This window comes from Pocillopora damicornis, chromosome 4 (assembly GCF_964200805.1).
Source record: "Pocillopora damicornis chromosome 4, jaPocDami1.2, whole genome shotgun sequence".
In the NCBI taxonomy this organism is placed as follows: domain Eukaryota; kingdom Metazoa; phylum Cnidaria; class Anthozoa; order Scleractinia; family Pocilloporidae; genus Pocillopora; species Pocillopora damicornis.
Window position 1 is genome coordinate 18,599,617 of NC_142673.1, and position 18,967 is coordinate 18,618,583.

The window sequence follows — 18,967 nt, forward strand, 5'->3', positions numbered from 1 at the left end:
AGCCGGGCCGCCCCGCACTTGGACATGTAATCCTATACTTAAACTTACATGGCTCTCTGCGAGAGGGCCTCCACTTCTCCTTCCTGTTCCAGGCCATTTTGTGAGCTTTTAGAGTCTGGTTCACCATTGCTTGGCTAACATTTGTGTTCAGAATCTCATCAGTCAGGCTTTGGATCTGTCGCAGACTCGCAGGCATGTTCACGACACGGGCTTCATTTGCAATGCCATCTCGCTTCCTTTGTCATGTTATTAACCCTGGCTATGGTGTTGATTCCTGCATATACGTTATTGACGGCATCTTGTGTTTGTTGGAGTACCATTGTAGCGTTTTCCTGTAACGTTAGATGTGAGCAAAGTTAACTTTTCAGCTTATAATTAATGGTAGAGTGCACTGTCAAAATGCAGTTTTAAAATTGGAAAAAAAAAAGAGGCGGGGAAACTTTTGACGGGTTCCTCTATTCTAATCAACTCTTTCCCACAATACGTCAGCGTTGATATCATGAGGACAAGAAACATGCATAGTGTGTATTGTTCCAGATAATGTTTTTTTGCTCTACTGGACTTCCCTTCCAAACGCATTAGCCAAATCAACCCAAGCTTCCCTCGCTAACCAGAAAACTGGCCAAAAGAAACTTTTCAGAATACTCTAGTCCACGACAAATAGAGAGAGAAACGCCGTGAAAGCCACGCCCAATATTTACACTGCACAAGATATCACTCGAAGAACTCGGACCCGAAGAACGACTACTCTCAAAGCTCTTACTCACCTTAAACCTCATGGCTGTCTTTAACAAGTTGTTTGTATCACTACTGGCCTGCAAAGTATCTGAGTGTGCATTGGTGGCATTGTCCAGCGCACTCTGAGCCTCTCGCTTCCGCTGACCGGCTAGATCCTTTGATCGATTTGCGGTTTCCACAGCCATGGTCAAATTGCCGTTTGCTTGTTCTCCAATAGTTTCCGCTTCCTTCACCAGTGCCTGCAAAATCTCGTAGATTTTGTTGATTTCTTCAAGTCGCACGGAGTTATTACGGTATAAGGTCTGAAAGGCGTTGCCGAGGTCCGATTCTACTTTCTCTCTAACAAATGTAACGAGCTTTAGTTTTTAAAGAGAATCACTGATCTGCATAGCTGCATGGTAAGCTGTTGAGTTCGCCTGCCGAATCTGCATGTCAAGAGAAAAACAAATTTCATTGAGCCACTGATCGGGTATCAAATCGTTCAAAACATATGAATCACAGAATATGAGTCGCATTCGGTTTACCTTAAAGAGGACCACTCCAAAATACGTAAGTTTTCCGTATCAAGTTATTTCTTTGATTTTAAGTTTGACTCATATTTCTACAAAATGTTCGTCTTCGAAAAGGGAGCACGTTCATTTCAGAAAGTTCAAAGGTCAACATCTGTCAATTTGAAGTCACAAGAATTTAACTTTGTCCCCATACCTGTAAGTTGGCAGATAATCAGTATTAAAAGTACTGTTATTTATTGTTCTTCAGTCAAGAAAATTGTTAGGAGCCAGTTAAAAGCAGTTAAAGTTGTACCATATCCACTTTGAAGAAGACCAGTGGATCCTTAGTAGATAAAGGGGCGACCAACAGAGTGTGCCACAAAATACCTGAAAAAAATGACAATCAGTATGTACACAGCATTACCAACCAATGGAACAAAGTGGGACTTTGCAAACTACGATGGCAGTGGCAACAAAAGAACAGACTACAAGAAAAATAATGAGTGGGCTAGACAATAGCTTGGTCTTCAAGGCAATCTGAAACCTTATCACAATTAAATTTCTCAATCATCCTTTGCTAAGTAAGTGCACCAAATCACCAAATTTTGCATGGTTTAAGCTAGAATAAGAACCTAGACCTTGACTTGAATTCCTTCCTACCTTTAGTTGGTTTCGAAGGAATTAGTGAGTGAAGATAGTAGCGCAAATACTAAACACAGTAAAACCTCGATTATCCGGACTCGTTGGGACTAGATGAAATAGTCCGGATAAACGAGGGTCCAAATAATCGACAAAATGAATATAAATGAGGAACAAAAACTGATTAAATTTAGAAAGCGACATTTAATAGTGAAACAAAACATTTACAAATCAAGGACATGATAATCGTGAATAAACATTCGTGACACCGTGCAGCTTGTTCATCTTACATACCACGCTGAACGAGCCAATAGGGCATGAAATCTCACTTAGCAACTAAGCAACTCTTAGCCATTCAGACCTCATTTGAATGTTCTTCATTAGTTACGACGCGTGCGAGCGCTGCTTTTACTTTTTGAAAGCGAAACAAACTTGCCTTTACTTCACTTTTCAACGCTGTAGTTTTAAAGAACGGATCTTGATCATGACTGATAAATATTCATGACAAAATTAGGACCAAAGAAAAAGTACGGACAATCGAGAAATCCGTATAATCAAGGTCCACATAATCGAGGTTCGACTGTACTCTGAGAAAACTGGCTCAAGTGCCACCACAAGATTTTTGCAAGGAAGGATAAATTGATTTGAGTTGGATCTCAAGCTCAAATTTCAAATGTCAACTTATCATTCTACTGGACACTTCTGAGAATCTATAAATTAGATTAAGAGAGTGCAAATGATCATTACCTGAGAAAGTCACAAGGCCATGATCCAAGAAAGGATAAAAATCTAGAAGACCTGCTTTGAGAAGTGGCATTCTTGGCTTCCCTGCAAACATCTTGACTAATAATCAAAAATAATATTCTAAGGACAGTAATAAATACATGATAATACAAATACAACCCGTAACAACAAGCAAAAACACAAAAACATGCAAAATAAATGATGCCTAACTTGAGAAAAATGGCTTTGTAGAATTTTTGTTCACATAAAATTTTCTCTCTTGTTGTAAAACATTAATTTAGTTGTTAAAAGCATGAAACCACATATGTGCAGCAATGATTCTCTTCTAATATGCTGCATGATGTGATTTCATGATGCAATGTCTTCAATATTATTTATTACTTCCTTAATTAATGATACATGTGCAAATATATGTATGTTCAATTCTGTAAATACAGTAAATATTAAGAGTAAATGTCAATAAAAATCACAGATTATCGAAAAAGTCGCGGACACGGTCAAAAATGGATTTGGTTCATTTTTTGCCTGTGGGTAGCCTTATCTAGTTAACAAACGGAAATGGGGTTAGATTTTTTAAATACGCACTTTAACGGGAATAATTTGTTTTAACATTTCCGGGGGTAAATAGCTCAAATTTCACCAAGCGCGATCCTGAAATTATGCACTTTTCGGGCACTTGTCATGCTAACAAAAATGTAACGGAAGGACTTTTCTAGTCATAGAAATATTGAGTTGGACTTGTATTACCGAGACAAAGTGATAGTTTTTGTGTAATGTTATTCTTGGAGGAGCTACGTCCCTATTAGAGACGACATCTTTGGCCTTTCGAAATTAAGGCAAAGGTGGTCTAGAATAGCTTGGCAAAAATACATGTGGTAGTGTCTCAAAGTTTACAATAACACTACCAAGAAGCCTTGAAAGATAGTTCTTTACGATGTGGGTTTTATTTCTTTGGGACCTTTGACTATCAAAAGATGACCACCAGCCAAATCTCAGTTAAATTACCATGACGCCATAATGAGATGCATAATAACAAAATTAAACGTGTCGGACACAAATAACTGTTTTGGTCAGTTATATCTTCACTGGCCGTTAAAATGACTAGAAACATATTAAAATGTCTATAACTACACATGATTTTTATATACGGAGACAGGAGAAACAATTTTCGACTTTTGCTACCCTTTGAGAATCACGCCATAATTCTGCATAATTCTACACACAACAGGTTAAACAGTTCAATTGCACTCAAAAGGTTAAATTTGGCACAAAGCCGTTAGTTTCCGTTTACTTCTCATCCGGTGAACATGGATTCGAGCATTTGCATCCCTTCTGCGCCTTCTGCACTCGCCAGTTTCGAATTTACTAAAAATCGTCCAACACAAAGATGAGGTTTCACAAGCAATGGTGAGCTCAAGTGACTAAAATCCGATATGTAGGACTCTGCTGTCACGCAACGCCTCCATGTAAATAATACACGCACCGCTTTTATAATCAGCAGATCAGTTATTCGTAAAACGTTCAGTGCTCAGTTACTTGGAAGAGCAGGTACACTCCTGAACTAATTGTGTGAGTCGTGCGATGAATGGCTTTTTCCTCTTCTGAGGTGAAATGTCAGAAATATCCAGCCCAAGGTCTATGCACATGTCTCTTAGCCTATCCACTCTTAAAGTTGTGAGTGTACGTTTTTGTACAAGTTAACAGATGTTTAGATCGAAAGATACAATTGGATGTTGAATAGCCACATCTCTCATCACATTTGCACACACTGCAGATAGATGGCTCTCAGCTTCGGCGGAAAATTCGTCCTTGTCGACGCTCTCCATGTCCACTTCTGAGATTTCACTAGCTTTTGCTCGGTTACCGGCGGCTGTAACTTCTAATCGCTTCTTTACTGAAAGACGGCTGAAGAAGCCACTAATCTGCTGCGACGTAAGGACTTCATCAGGTTGAAATCGACGTCCCCCCGCTTGGTCTCTTGCTAGGCTCGTGGTTTTCGAAACTTCCTGTGGATCGCTTTTCCGTCCACTATACTCCCCTTTTTGAAATTGGTCAGTTAAGAATTCGGTCTGTTTCCTTGTAAAACGCACCTTTTTCTTAATTGTCTTCAGGGCCCAACCCATTGGAAGAGGCGGCAAGCCGTCTCTCTTTGATTTTGCAGCAACTTGAACGCTTGGTATTCGACTGCGTCCCTCCATCAGCTTGGAAGAATATTCTCATTTAGCTTTATCGTAGAGAGTTTCCTGTTCGAGCATCATTTGGTGTTTTCCAGTATCTAGGTGTGTCTGGAGGTTTGCAAAGCGACTGTAGGCTTTTACACATCCTTCTTCTGGACACGGGAAAAGCATGTCATCTGGCTTATATTCCCCAATACAGCTTCGATCTTGGTTTTCGCTCTCAGTTAAGAAATTTGCTTTGACAGAGCTTTCCTTAATATTTCGGTGTCTCACAATCTTGATTGTCGGTGCGCCACTTGACTCTGCGATGGCGAGTCTAGGATTTCCAATTTTTCGGGCTACTTCATGACTCCTTCGAACTTGGCCCATGGCACTAATTTACCGGAACCTACATTGAATGCTCTCCACACTCGTGTGTCACTTTCATCGTACTCAAAATTGTTGAGTAAGCTTATGCCATCCCATTTGATATTAAAGGTGCTTGACGGTTTGGCAGCAACATAACTTGCTTTCTCTCCTGTGGTTTCTTGGCCAGATTCAATGGCTGTTTTGAACTGTAGAGCGTTGATGACATCATTGCCTTCGTTTACGTACCTTCCAACGTACCTTCCCTTGATTGTACATACCCCCTTTCCACCTTGAGGGTCCGAAAAGTCGTTTCTTACAAAAGCCACTCCCATGGCATCACTGGCCAGCTTAGCTGAGATGATTGAATTTCCGCTGTGATAACAGCCAGCGTTATCTTGTTTGTAATAAGCCATTTCCAGCTCTGGAATTTCCTTTTTCAGGGTAGTGAGGCAGTCAAGCATAATCAAAGCCACAGTCACACTGTCTTGGGCGCAGCTTTGAAATACGTGAACAGGTGTCTGCGATTCAAAGTGCTCAGAACCCTCTGACCGTCTTACGGCAACACTAATGTGCCATGGCAATCCTCGCTTCGCAAACCAATCTGACTGTGCCTCTCAATATTTTCGGGGCATATATTTCATTGCCCAGTCCTGGACTAACAACACCGATCGGCTGTCGAGTTTGGCTAAAACTGAATGCTTCGCCTCAGCTTGGTGGACTGAACGTAGCTGATGGGCTTTCCAGCAAATGATATCATCCCTTGCCTGTTTGATGGTAAGTTGCATGTCAGCTTGATCTTCTGCTGACGAGAGCGCATTTGAACACTCATCTTCTATGGTACACAATACTTCCTGTAACTCATAACACTGCTCATATGACTCATTGTGGAGATGGTCGCAGGAGCCCCGAAATTCAGCATTGCTCTGGTCACTTAGCGCGTAAATTCGACAATGATCGGGAACCTTTGTGGCCTCCACTGCATGTACCTAAAATAAAAAGTAAAATGACAAGCGCGTGATTCAATGTATATTTACAAAGCATTGCATGCGCATATGATCGACATTTCAAAAAGATTACTTAATCGATTCTCAGCGTTGTATACATGTGTGTAAGCGTATTACAGTGAATTGTAAACTGTTGTTTCATCAATTAAGCATAAAGAAGACTTGGAGAGAAAGAAAGAGGTAGCCGTGAATCATAGTAAGAAGTTTACTACATTTGCAAAGGCAACGCATAATTATAAAATATGCACCCACCTTGTAGTCGCCGTTTAGGTACTGCTTCGAAAAACGAAGTTGCTGCTTAATTTCCCTCGCTCATTGCTGAGTCTTGCCACAGTCAACAAGCTTGTCTACGAGTTTTTCTATAGCATCAACTGCTTCCATTCTTGATGCTGAAAAGTTATCAAGTCCTTGCAGAGACTTGCGAACAGATGAAGAACACACGGCCCAAACTCTCTGTAGAGTTCTCTTACTCATAGGCTCAAAGTTGGTTTCACAGCAGTATTGTTGATACTATTGGACATTACGCTCTGGTATCATTGTTCTGATAACATTGGGTGTTTTTATGATCTCGCCAGTCGACAATTTTAGAAGTTTTTCCCCGAAAGGAACATCTTGAGTAACGTGTGGACTCGTTATGAAAGAAACAAAATGTTCTAATCTCACAGGTTCAATTCTCATTCTCCTTTCCTCCTGGTTTGGAAGAGGAGCAGCTCTTCCGTGTATCAGGCTTCGCGAAAATCCCGCTTCTTGCTAAGATAAGTTCAATCTCTGTCTCAGCACCTGAAAATTGTAAAAAACGCTTGTGGCTTCCTGTGCGCCACAAACGCCACCTACAATATCATGTAAAGATTAAGACATTCTTTTTCTGTTGGAGTTAAAACAACCGTTGTCTTTATTCCCTTCACCGACGATTATTACGCTTTTGTTTTTTGTTTACTTTCGTTAACCCATCACATTTGTTTTCCGTGGGAAAATTGTATTGTTATTTTCGTTCCATAAGGTTTTCACTGTACGGTTTATATTTGTGAAATTTTGTAAAGTCTATTTCTTTGTTGTATCGTTCTCGTTCATGATGGCAATATATTTGTTTAGATCTTATATGTGGGGCAGAATGAATTGTTTGTTGATCTCGTTACGTGACAGATTATCATATGTCACGCAGAGTGACAGGAACCTGTGAAAAATTAAAATCCGGCAAATCGCTAGCGTTACCTGCCGTTTTGTACGGGACCCTTTTTGTGTGAGACGTCAATAAAACCAAAATTAAGATCAAAGTAGACTAAACGTAACTGGGTTGTGACGCGCTGTAGAAAATGACAACAACAAGTAACTTTATTTTACTCATCCCGGCTCAGTGGCTTCAATGAGTTAGCCGGTAGGCCACCTTCACAACAAATTTCAAAGGACAGTATTTCGAAAATATCTTCCAAGCGGAATAACAAGGGCCTATAAAAGATTTCTAAGGTAAGGAACTATTTATGTCAAAGCAAAAATAAAAAGCTAAGTGCGGCTGCGACTCAAACAATGCTTTGCTTGTGTCATTGCAATGTTGATTTTGTTCATTTTAATATGGCGCCATTTACAATTTTAGCGAAGTTTGGTTGGTTGGTACATCCAAACAGCGGAAGATACCAGAAAAATGAAATGATGAATTTGAAGACCCACCTTATAAGCCCTCGTGATAGTATTGCTGGAGATTTTGAGAAACTACCACATGCATTTTTGCCACACTACATTAGGCCGGGTTTGGCATGAATTAAATATGGCGAACACGTCCACTGGTAGTTAACCCGTGGTTTCGTCAGGAAGGACACGATACAAAAAATATCATTATATCTTGGTAATGGAAGGCCACATGTATATATTTATAGCTAGAGAAGTCCTGCTGTTGCATTTTAGTTCATGCAAGGACGGCCTGAAAACTGCATAATTTAGAGCTCGCAGGCACTCATTTTCGATCATGCAATTAGTATCGGTTTATTTCCGTTAAAATGAATATTTACAGAAACTAACCTCACTTCACTTTAAGTAGTAGCTATAGCTACCTGTAGACAAAAAATGGGACGAAATGATTTTTTTACCATGTCCGCGATTTTGTTATTTTTCTTTGATTTTTAGAGACATTCACTCTTAACATGGATGTCATTTGTCATCTTCAAGAGAGAGAAAAATTCAGCTTGAATGACTTACTCAGCTTTGGATTCATTCCATTTGAAATCAACAGGCCAAGCTTCAAAACTGAAGTCATACAACCCAAGTCTTTTCTGTAATATTTAATTGCAAATTAACAGGAATGTCAGTCATACATGAAGAAACATAGTAAGCCTCAGGTTGGGTTGCTGGACTCTGGATCAAAAGTTCCAGGTTTAAGCACAGTTTGGGTCATTCTTTTGTGTTCTTGGGCAAGACACTAAACTCTTTTACAATTCCACTCCTCCCCTAGGAGTGTAAATGTGTACCAGAGAAGCATATGGCTAATAGTGACAAAATACTGGAAAGAAACTGTATGAAACCAGTATCCCCTCACTTAATGCCATTGAAATCAGGATAAGCTGACTTTACTTTAATGTTTACCAACATTATAGATGAATAGAAACACTGAGTTCATTTCGTACAGCACAGCACATGGGTTGTAATGTAAGGTCACTTTATGGACCAAGTACAACTCCCAAACGAAATTTCACCAATAACTGTATGAAAATCTTACATGCAACAACATAATGGAATTGAAAACTTTGTTTTAATCAGTAGCCTCAACAGTTCATCTCCAGACCACAAGCTACTGTACCTCTTATGCACAATGCTCCAAACACAACCATTAAAGTCCTGCACCAATGAACCTAGACAAGCTTTTCAAACCTGCACAACTCAACAGACCTAATATCAAAGGAAGAACATCAGATAATTAATTTCTTTTCAAAAGATAACTGTTAACAGATGTGCAAACTTAAAATATCTGTATCATCATTAATAATGATATGATAAGTTTATTAGTGTAATTTTATCTTGGACTGCTTTCAAAGCGTTATAACAAAACTCCACTGCCATAAAGGAACTACCTTACAGGGGTTTCAGTTATATGCATTTTCGTATTAAGTAGCTTCTTAATGGGATAGACATATGTGATCATGAGTGAAGCAATACAAATCTTTTTAACAAAATCTCAGTTGAAAGTGGTTGAAGGTCTTATGTTCAGTACCAGAGAGCCAGTAGAGGCTAATATTAAACTTCTGTAACTACATAATGATTTCAGAAATTTGAAGAGTTTAGCCCAAACTTTCTAATGAAATGTTCTTTATCATTCTTAACCCTTAAATTCCCAAGATTTGATTGCTAATTCTCCCCTCTAGCTGCTTCACACTTCCTTGCAAATTAAGTTAGTTACAAGAAATTGATGTAAGATGAAGATAATAACTTCTAACTGATAAGCTTGAGTATTCTTATTACCTGGTAATTTGATATTATCAACTCAGTTGTTAACATTAATTGGCCTCCAATAAGAGTTATAAAGCTGACATTAGCCCTTTGTCAGAGTGTTTACCTTGTCACACTCTCTCACCAACACAGCACCACAGTTTCTTCAGAAACTTACCCCCTATATTCTTATTACCTGATTGCTGGGTAATGTATAGATATTATTGGAAGTAGTTACATGTTTTAGCTCTCTGGAAGTTCAAGGGTTAACCAGTTTTAACCTCCTTAGTCCTTTTGCCTCCCCTTCTTGCATATTTCATTAATGTGAGTGTTAAAATTCAACTGTTTGACTATGGTAACTCCTCGCAACTTAAGACATTCAGAAGATTCAATGGTGTTTCCTTGAAAGTGTAATGGAATGTTACTTTCTGTCCTGTTATGCTTTAAAGTCATAGTCTGATATCTGCTCAGGTTTCCTTTTAGCAGATTGCTAGCATACTATTCAGAGGCCCTATTGGCATTCCTCATAAGATTGGTGTTAGCCATTTTCGGATCCCCCGCTATTTCATACATTTGATGGTCACCATGTATATGGAGAGTTGTGAAGTAATTACATATGTCAGATCATTTTGAAAAAATGGGCTGATCCTTGTGGGCAACCCTGATCTGTCCACCTCCACTCACTTCTGAAAACTCCCAGTTTCACTTGGTTCAATCAATTACATAAGTAAGATCGAAGTAGATCATGCAGTTTGTCATGAAATCCATATGCTTTTAATTCACTGGTCATTAAGGAAGGATGGAGTGAACTGAAAGCCTTACTCAAGTCAGTAGACAAGATTTTAACAGTTTGCTCGTTGTCACATGCTGATTTACAATTCTCCCCTCTGGCTTCTACTCACTTCCTTGAAAATTGATATAGTAACAAGAAATTGGTGTATGATAAAATATTCATACCTTATCAATAATTGTGTTAGTTGACTAGTAAGAAAAACTTGAAGAAGTGATACAGACCTTCCTTAATGAGATAAAATCCTATGGCAGATGCAGTTAACAAGGACATTGAGTAACAAACTGACCAAGCTTATGACAACTACAAAAGAAGTTGAAAAAATGTTACATAAACTCATTAATGTGCTGGAGAGGATATAAAAAGATTTCAGTCGGAAAACATTTCAGAAAAAAAAAAAAGGAATACTAATACACTCCGCATAGATTTAAGATTGTTTAGCTTTCCGAACCTTAAAATGATCTGCTATGAAAAGTTACAACAATTAACGTTGTGAAAAATCCCACAACGCTCGATTTTGCGCGAAAATAACCACTTGGCAAAGAATCCTTTTGAGCTCGAGCCTAGCTAGAATATTTAGAGTGGAATTAAGACATCAAATCTTAAAGTAGGCTTCTTATTCCCTTACCGCTCGTAAAAAAACATTGCTCCAACGTATCCCCCACGAATTGTCTACTCTGTGAAACGGTTCAAGCCATATAAAATCAATTCCCCTAAAGGAAGAAGAAATATTCGAGGCTAAAAACGAAACTTAACTCACGACATCAGAATCTAGATCTACGAGACAAGTGATAACTAGCTTTGTTTCAGTAAACATACGCTTGCGAATCATGAAAAACAAAAAGGAGAATAATATTATGTTATCAAGGTAAAAAAGCGTCCATTTAATTCTTACCTGTCGACTATCTTTCGTAAAAATCCGGTATAACTTTGGTCCCACCGCACACCTGTACATCTCCGCCAATTTGTCTTCACAACGCTTCGCGTAGGTATAGCTTCGATAGAAAAACAGCTGACGCATGTTTTCCTTATTTCATTGTTTTCCTGAGACGTAGAATGATAATACACGGATCACCAACAGTAGGCTGAATCAAAATATTTGTGGTTGTAGAATAACAGTAGTAGCCAATCAGCAGCCAGAGGAAGGTATTTGACAATGGATGTTATGGTGCATAACTTTCCGTTGTGTATCTGTGTCATATCTATCTACATCTGGCTGCTGATTGGCTACTACCTCTGCCTTCTTGCCGATCTCAATCCTTTTTGCTTTACTTCTTTGGATCCTTCCCGAAGGGACCTAATATATACAATTTTCATGAATATCGTATACGACAGTTCCTTGATTGTTTGCCGGAGAGTCAAAACAGTTGCGTCCAGTAATTTCGAAGGGGTAAACGAAGAAGTTTGCAAAAATTGAGAGAGAAATACGCTCAAACTCAAAAGGACTCTGGTTGCAAAATGTCAGATTCTACTAGAAGTTGGGTAAATTGTGTCACTCTCACCGATAGCGTAGAAGAAAAAATCAGAGCCGAGCATATGCAACCAGGAGTACAAGGAAAAAGCCTTTTCCTTTCGTCTGACGAAAACGTCGTCTGGAATCTGATCAAAGATATGTTTATACACCCTGATGTCTTAAAGTCACACAGCTCTGATGATAAGAAGGTGGTTCTACAAAAACGATTTCCGTCACAAGTTGGCAATCTTGGATGTAATGGAGCTGGGTGCTTTTGTGTGACCGTCATCTTCCACAAGGTGGATCAAAGAATAATTACTGCCTATCCGACGTGATAAATTGACAAATGTTTTTTATGTATATTGGAAAAGAATTGTTTTTCTGAAGTTCGCAGAAAATTGTAATGACAATATTATGCTTCCTATTTAAGCTTTTAGTCATGCGTATCAAGCCACATATAATGATGAGCTTCCTGTTTGTGTTGACTTGGTAGCATTTTTTTTTAGTTTTCATGTACCTTTCGTGAAATGATTGTCTGTTTAAGACTATCAATTTACATATTTTGTTAACAAATAGACTGCTGGTCTTACTCGGTCTTACTCGTGAACGTGCTTTCGGGTTACTTTTCAGCGTTATGGATTAATGTAATTTTTTTTTAATAAATCTGCTTAATCAGTAATCTGAGTCGGTAAGACCTGTTATCTTTTAAAATAATGCTGCCAATTACCATATGAGTGGCGAGTCCTACGCAAAAAACAAAAAAAAGTTTTATAAACCACTTTGCTCTTTTGATAACTGCACTATTTAGGGGGGGAACATGCAATACAGGCGGAATTGTCAGCGTTTGACAGGCAAGTTAGGCAAGACCAAGGTCAGCGAGAAGAGCGGGTAATTTTTATATTCCCCACAATTCTCAGACCCAGCTTTCGTAGGTCTTTAGTGGCGTACTATCTTTCTTTTCTATCTAACCCAGAGGTATACTGGGAACGACGCTGGTTAAGCCCTTTAAAATCTTTCACGCTCATAGGTTCTCATAGGTATCAATAAAAACGCTTTATTTCCATTTCAATTGAATGTAAAAATGCCAACTATCATTCATCTTATAAATAAATACTGTACAACACACTCTTATCCGATATATATATATATATATATATATATATATATATATATATATATAGCTCTTTGGCATACAAAGCTTAGCTTTCATGTCCAAATTGAGCACTCTACTAGGATGAGTCATTGCTGCTAGCATTATGCACGCCCACTAGTTTTTCTAGTTTGAGCACTCTGGCATGGCTTAGATGATCCCACATGTGTGAGATCACTTGGGGTGGCTATATTGCCTTACCTCCATCCTAGCATCAGCACTGCACTGATGAGGCCCAGAAGGCCGAAACAGTACTGTCTGCAGTTAGTTATATATATATATATATATATATATATATATATATATATATATATATATATATATATATAACTAACTGCAGACAGTACTGTTTCGGCCTTCTGGGCCTCATCAGTGCAGTGCTGATGCTAGGATGGAGGTAAGGCTATATAGCCACCCCAAGTGATCTCACACGTGTGGTATCATCTAAGCCATGCCAGAGTGCTCCAACTAGATAAACTAGTGAGCATGCATAATGCTAGCAGCAATGACTCATCCTAGTAGAGTGCTCAATTTGGACATGAAAGCAAAGCTTTGTATGCCAAAGAGCTATATCTAACTGCAGACAGTACTTTTTTTTTTTAAATATAAAAGCCTGGAGACCAGGCAGTTTTATTTCGTCAATGATATCTATTTACAATTCTAATTGATTAAAGTATTCGAATTCAATTATGAGTTATTTAGGTAATTACAGGTCTCAATTAACTAATGATATTTTCTCTTACAGGCGGCACGAACAGCGCACGGGCTATAACAGCCCGGAGTAAGCGCCCACCTGTAAGAGGTAACAAAGTTCTATTTAAAAGTTTTCTATTTACTATTTACAAAGAGATATTTCAGACCATGTGGGGCGCAAACAGCGCGCGGGCCTGTAGCCCGGAGTAAGCACCCCTCATGGGCGAGATTTAACAAGTTTCATTATATACAAAGGTTCAGGGGGGAGCAAGAGAGGGGAAGAAGATGGGCTTACCAGCGTCGACCGAACAAAGTACGTTTTTAAAAGACCAAAAATTCCTTAAGGTATCAGTGTCGTTACTAAGAATTCTGAGTTGGACATCTTTCTTAATTAAGTCTATAATCGCGTTGGAGCTCAAAAGAGAACCTTCGAAGGTAGCTTTATTTCTGGCAAGCCAACACCAATATATGATGGTTGCCTTGAGAAAGTTAGATAAGGATATAGCGGTGGTAGATTTGTCTAGGGAAAAAGGGTAGTAGACAGATGTAGGGGAGATAGAGAAGGGGGAGTCGAGTAGAGCACGGAAAAGGGGGGAGAAGTGGTCCCAGACTTTCACAACTCTGGGACATCCCAAGAAGCAGTGTTCAATAGTTTCCGTTTTTCCGCAGATCGCGCATTTGTCACTATTGATGTATCCCCAAGACTTAAGGAGATATCTTACGCGGATCATTCTATGGATCAATAGCCAAATTAGATCGTTCTTCTTGTTTTCAATTAGCTTTAGGCGAGACTTGCGCCACACCCAGGCCCAACGATTGATGGGGCGGTCCATAGCAGACGCCCAAAAACCGGAGCACCGGGGTGCAACGCAGACGGGGTCAAGCAACAAAAGATATAAATTCTTACCGGTGAGTAAATCAGGTAAGGCACCAGTTTTCTGATGCAAGGTACGGAAATTATCTAGACAAAGGCGGTAGTAATTGGAAGGAAGGAAGGAAGAGGGAGCAGAATTGGTGGGAAAAGAAAAACGGGGATCTAGAATAGTTAGCTTATGTCCTAAAAAATATCGAGCTAGGTAATGCCATTTGGATGTGCCAAAGTCATCTCTTAAACTGGAAAAAACAGAAAGGCGCAGGCTAGCGCACTTAGCTTTAAAATTAACGACGTTGAGGCCCCCGGATGATGGGGGCGCACAACAGCGATCGCGACTAACATTTTCCATTTTTCCTCTCCAGATAAAAGGCCAAATGATCGACTTAAAGCTATCGTGCACCCAACGGGGTGGGGGGATGACTTTAGCAACGTGCCATAAACGGCTTGCGCCTAAAGTATTTACAATTAAGGTCCTACCGATAAAAGACAGGTCTCTTTGTTTCCAAAGATTTAGAACCGAACTTAGTTTGTCTAATTTGGCCCGCCAATTGTCGTCGTCGACATTGACGAGGCCGTTTGAGAAATAAACACCAAGCACTCTCATTTTAGTGACCCATTTGAGGCCATAGGGAGATTCAATTCTAGTTCGCCATTTTCCTAACCACATTGCTTCAGATTTGGACGTGTTCAGTTTAGCGCCAGATCCTTGTTCAAATTTTGATACGACTCGGAGAAGTGAAGAAAGAGATCTTTCGGATTTTAAGATGCAAGTAGCATCGTCAGCGTACTGGGATATTTTATATTGAAGGCCCCCTGCTCCGGGGAGCAGGAAACCTTCAATATCTTTACAATTACGGATTTGCGTTGATAATACTTCTGAAACTAGCACATAAAGGAGAGGAGATAATGGGCATCCTTGTCTCACCCCTCTTCTTAAGTGGACAGGGGGGGACAGGGAGCCATTAACAATGATTCTAGAGAAGGCTTTAGAATAAAATAGTTCGACCCACCCACAAAAGGAGGGGCCGAAACCAAATTTACGCAATACTCTCATCATGAATTCGTGGTCAACTCGGTCAAAAGCTTTTTCTTGATCTAAGGAAATGAGAATACCCGGTTCATTAGTTTTGTCAATCATGTCGAGGGCATCACGAAGTAAGGCCAAATTTGAGAAGATAGTGCGGCCGACCACGCCGCACGTTTGGTCTGAATGCACGATGGAGTTCATGACTTTTTTCAATCGTTCAGTGATGATTTTAGATGCTAACTTGTAGTCAGTGTTTAACAAGGAAATTGGGCGCCAATTTTTTGCGAGGCGTCGATCATCTTTTTTGTGGATGAGTCGTAGGAGGCCCTCGTACTGGCTATCCGCGAGGGAGCCAGCAAGAAAGGCCTCGTTCAAAACAGAAAGGAGAGATTCGCTCAAATCGTTCCAAAAACACGAGTAAAATTCTGTTGGGAGACCATCAGAACCGGGTGACTTGCCGGTCTGAAGGCCTTCCAATGCAGTAAGTAATTCTTTATTAGAAAAAGGGCCTTCACATAGATTGCGCTCATAATCAGTCAGTGAAAATTCGAGGCCGTCAATTATTTCAGTTTGAATTCGCATATCAAGAGGATCTTGGGTGAATAAATTCTTGTAAAAATTGGTTAAAATTCTTTCAAGATCATTTTGAGAATTTCTGAGAACACCGTTCTCGTCAAAAAAAGATTCAAAACTATTCATGTCAGCTCGTTTTTTCTCCAGACGGAAGAAATAGCGTGTTGGTTTCTCACCTTCTTCGAACCATTGTGCTCGGGAGCGGACTTTAGCTCCTTCGGCTTCTTTCGAGATCAGAGAGGACAATTGGCTTTCCAAATCGCTAATTACACCTGGGTTATTTAAGCGATTAGAATGTAAAGCGTTTTTAGCATGGGTTAATTGCTTAGTAATTAGGATTCTTTTGGCATTTGCTGTTCTCTGTTTACGGGTACAGTATGAAATACTTGTTTTGCGGATTTCAATTTTTAGAGCATCCCACCATTCGCGAAGGGAGGCGAATTCGGGGATTTTAAGCTTAAAGTTGTTAATCGATTTTGACATAATGTTTTTAAATTCTACATCTGAGAGTAAAGAGCTGTTGAACTTCCAAATTCCAGGACCGTGATTAGAAGGGTTAGTCGTTAGTTCAATTTTTACAAAGTCATGATCGGATAGGTCGTATACGCATGGAAGAATATTACATTTCGTTACTAGGGTTAAGCCTTTAGCGACGAGAAAGCGGTCAATTCTAGATGCCTGGGTATGGTCTTTATTAGACCAGGTGAAAGTTACTTTGCGCGGGTTGTTTTTGCGCCAAATGTCTGTAAGTGAGAAGTCAGCACAAAAGGATCGGAGAAGTTTTTGATCAGACAATAGGATGGCGGAACAATTTAATTTATCTAGGACATTGTCCACACAATTAAAGTCTCCCCCGATCACTAGGTCCCCTTGGGGGAGAAAGTAATTGTGCAGACAAGAGAAAAAACTTTTACGATCCGAAATAGTATTGGGAGAGTAAATGTTCACTAAATTTAGTTTAGAATTATAGTAGTCAATGAGTAAGCTCAATATTCTTCCTTCGGAATCGGTCAAAAAACGGATAATTTTGCCTGGAAAGTTTAGAGAAAAGAGGATGGCAACACCGGCAGACCTGCCAGTCCCGAAGGACCACAGACATTTGCCGCGCCAGAGTATTTCGAATTCCTCCGCTTGTTTTTTGCATGAGACATGTGTTTCTTGTAAAAGGATTATGTCACAGTTTGAATAATTTAATTCTTGAATAATTTTTCGACTTTTACTGGAGGACCCGAGTCCTCGCACATTTAGAGAAATTATTTTAAGCTTACTCATTGAATATAAATAAAAAATTAATATCTGTACCGCCTTCTCCTAGGTTTAACTCTCTCCCATCCATCATCATCAGTTTCGGAGCCAGAGTAGTCACGGCGGGAAGATCTATCGCGGCCATCGTGGCCGCGATAATAATCTCGATCGCTTCTATCTCTCTCTCTTCTGTCGTCTCTCCGGTCATCTCTTCGTTCTTCTCGATCGTCCCTCCCTCGCTCGTCTCTTCGTTCTCTTGGTCGTTCTCTTCTACCTTCGTCGCGTTGTTGTTCTCGTTGTTTCTCTTGATCTTGTTGTTTCTGTTGTTCTTGCTGTTCCTGCTTTTCTAGTAATTTCTGTTGTTCTTCTTGTTGTCGCTGTTGTTCTCTCTGTTGTTGTAGTTTTTTCTGCCTTTCTTCTCTTTCCTTGGCGCGCTGGGCTCGCTCTTGTTCCTTTTCCTTTTCAGTTTTAGGTGGCGTTGGCTCACTATCGACGTTCGCGCTGAAGAGCAGGAAGGGGCATTGAGGCATGGAATGGTTGTCCGCTAAACAAACGGAACATCTTGGCGAGTCTTTACATTCTTGAGCTCGATGCCCAGGGCATTCACAATTAAAACAACGGACTGCGGAGCAGTCTTTGGCCATGTGGTCAGTAGCTCCACAATTCCGGCAAGCTTTTGGCTGATTTGGGTACCATATTTTGATAGGTTCACCAGCTATGTTGATGTTGGCAGGGATAGTTCGATGTAGCACCATTCGAGCCGTTCTTACTCCATTCTCGATATGTTGTGCAATTTTGTCGCGCCGAAATGAAAGGACACGACCGTAGTGGCTGAGTCGGCCAATCACGGCAGTGTCGGGTAGTTCAGCGGGGGCTTCATGGATCTTGACGAGGACCAAACGATTTTCGCAGTCGCCCAGGAACACTTTGAGACCGGCAATCACGACAAAAGGTGTTTCAAGAGCGGCTTCTTTAGCTGCACGGCTCTTAAAAGTCACGATCCAAGATCTATTGGACGCCTTTCTCTGGATTCCGGTGATAGCGTCAATATCGATTTCTGCCGCGTCAAAAGCTTCGAGAATTATTTGCGATGTGACGGTTGTATCAACGCTAAAATAAATAGAGCGATCCTTCGTGATTCTACTTTGACTAGGAGCATTCAAAAAGGGCACGGCCTGAAATTTCACACCCTTATTTTCCAGATTTTTTAGTACCTCAGGGATTTCGATTTCCACGTCTGCGCCCCAGGACTGTGAACCTTCTACCACGCTTGCGTCTACGACGTCTCCTGGATTCGCTGTCGAGTTATCTGTAGTAAACTGGCTGATATTTTCACTTTCCTGGCTGTCCATGTTGACCAATTGCTGCAAAAGCAAGGAAAATAAACTTTTCATAAGCCTTTTAACCTTACCCAAGAGGCCGAGAAGCTTTCAGTACTTTTTCGGCCTTCTGGGCCGAATCAGTGCAGTGCTGATGCTAGGATGGAGGTAAGGCTATATAGCCACCCCAAGTGATCTCACACGTGTGGTATCATCTAAGCCATGCCAGAGTGCTCCAACTAGATAAACTAGTGAGCATGCAATGTAATGGAATGAAATATATATATG

General features: G+C 40.1%; 1 protein-coding gene, 1 long non-coding RNA gene and 1 pseudogene across 5 annotated transcripts in view; all 3 read right to left on the reverse strand.

The window, feature by feature from the left end:
* LOC113668170 (uncharacterized) overlaps positions 1-18,967 on the reverse strand; it is a 30,551-nt gene that overhangs the window by 3,705 nt on the left and 7,879 nt on the right. The window lies entirely within an intron of this gene.
* Positions 49-10,648, reverse strand: LOC149047131 (uncharacterized). Its single transcript, XR_016186315.1, has 6 exons — positions 10,570-10,648; positions 8,930-9,018; positions 8,332-8,405; positions 2,616-2,711; positions 768-1,616; positions 49-332 (listed from the first exon to the last, which is right to left on the reverse strand). It is a non-coding gene; the product is annotated as an uncharacterized LOC149047131 (long non-coding RNA).
* Positions 3,434-11,366, reverse strand: LOC149047132 (uncharacterized; annotated as a pseudogene).